The sequence below is a fragment of the Seriola lalandi genome, unplaced genomic scaffold (genome assembly GCF_002814215.2).
Source record: "Seriola lalandi dorsalis isolate HSWRI2012SDOR001 ecotype SW California unplaced genomic scaffold, Sedor1 jcf7180002054590, whole genome shotgun sequence".
NCBI lineage: Eukaryota > Metazoa > Chordata > Actinopteri > Carangiformes > Carangidae > Seriola > Seriola lalandi.
The window spans coordinates 391,964-394,461 of record NW_019525143.1 but is presented as its reverse complement, the minus strand read 5'-3'; positions in this window follow the sequence as shown (position 1 = coordinate 394,461).

Genomic DNA, 2,498 nt, shown 5'->3' with positions numbered 1-2,498 from the left:
GTGGGAGGGAATGGCCGGGGGTGGGGGGTTTTTGCTAAAGAATTGACAAGAGGGGTGAATGGGGGGAGGGAGCTTATAGCCCCAGGGGGCAATTTGCCCATGAGCTTCAGTCCATCAATCACCCATTCATTTACTAACAGGATCGTCTGCCAGTGTGTGTGTGTGTGTGTGTGTGTGTGTGTGTGTGTGTGTGTGTGTGAGAAAGAAAACACTGTGTAATTGAATTAATGTCAACAAGTAGTGTAACACTGGAAAAATTGGATTAACACTTGTGAGAGCTTGTTTCCCACATAGAATTAAAGTGGGGGGGTAATTTCTTTTCCATAACACGGAGACAGGAACTTACACAGAATCAAAACACAGCTGTTGATTGTCATTACATCTGTATTTATCAGTTACGGGGCTGGAACAGTGAAGGTAACATTTTGACAGACAGACTGAGCCTGAATCCATCTGTTGCACAAAGCAGTTTACTTCTTCACTATCTCTAACCCGGACTGTGGAGCAATGAATTCTGGGTAAATTAAGACTTTTTAAAAAAAATATATATAAATATTGAAAACAAAACGGCCAAAAGAGGAACCACGTCCAGCCACTCACCTCCGTTCACCCTCCGCAGAACGTGTTTGTCTTTAGGAAGAATTCAACAAACGGACGTTTTACTTTGAAAAATTCAGCGAAGAGTGAAACAAGGAAAAAAACAACAAAAGAAACAGAAACAGTCTGAAAAAGGAAACAACAGCTTTGTAATGGAAAAAGTTTTACTGGCACTGACTGAAATATTAGAGCTGAAAAATAAAACACAGCCATTAAAAAAAAACCTACAATCTTATTATGTTATTTAATTTTGACATTTTCTTCTAGTGTGATGTTTTTGAATCTTCAGATTTTTTTTATGTTTTATTTTTTTTTTTACGCTTTTTCCTTTTTCACTTCAGGTTTTATTTTGTCAAATTAATTTTTTTATTTATGTCAAAATTCGAATGTCCCATAATCAGTTTGTTAGAAGCTGAAACCATCAGAGTGAATCCACTGATCTACAAATATATTTATTGATCCTTTATTACTTTATTACATTTAATGTAAACTCTGTGTTTCCAGTGATCTGATTGGTCAGTCGTCGGGCAGGTTTTCCTCCGATCCTCCTCATGCAGAAATGTAATATATGACATATATGATCCTATACACCAACACAGATGTTACTGTATGTCACCTATAGGATGTATTAGTATCACATGTAAACATCCTCTGGACGTATGAAGATATAACATTATAACAGAAGTTTATCAAAACAACATACTTATTAAAATTATATATGTTTAAATGATTTTCTTATTTATTATAAACGTACATGTCTATCTTTTATATTTACATAATATCAACATATACTGATGAGCTTTGGGAGACATATAGGTCAATAAATGACATTTCTAACAGTAACAACATGTAATTTATATATACATAGGCTGTATACAAATGTAAGTACATATATGATTTTACTTCATATGTGCATATATTTCATATATGGAAATTCATATGGTCTGAGGTTAACCTGGTTCAGATCAGCACAGGTTTGGAGGTGATCTAACCTGGTTTAAAGTAAAACAGGAAGTAAACTTGAGTTAAACCCAGAATCAGCCGGATGACCACATGGTTCAGGAACCTGGAACCTGGAGTCTGGATCTGGATCTGGATCTGAAGAACTGTGAGGACAGAAAAAGGTTAATGCAGTGTGATCTGATTATGAGGAAATATATCTCACTCACAAACGAACACTCGACACACCTGAGACGTGTCGTGGGAGTCGTGATGATAATCTGACAAACTGACATTTTGTTTTGGTTTATTTTTTATTCTTCTGTATTGAACCAGAGATCCAGAGATGCAGGCAGAGACTCAGAGACTCAGAGACTCAGACTCAGACTCAGAGACTCAGAGACTCAGAGACTCAGAGACTCAGACTCAGAGACTCAGAGACTCAGAGACTCAGAGACTCAGACTCAGAGACTCAGAGACTCAGAGACTCAGAGACTCAGAGACTCAGAGACTCAGAGACTCAGAGACTCAGAGACTCAGAGACTCAGAGACCAGGGTGAGACATGAGGAAGAAGCTTATCAGAACCCACAATCTTACACACACACACACACACACACACACAGACACACACACACACACACACACACACAGACACACACACACACACACACACACCCACACACACACAGACACACACCCACACACACACACACACACACACACACACACACACACACACACACACACACACACTCAGTGCTGCAGGCGCTGCTTCACTGACCCTTCAGACAGTGGGTGATCTCTGTTCCTGTCATTGTACCAGTGGACGGCTGCTGCTGTTTCACATCAGTCACAGACACAGAAACACACTCATCCATCACAGTGACTCTGAGACACACACTCACACTGAGACACACACCCGCACCATCATAATATCACCAAAATAGCCACACCCCCCGTG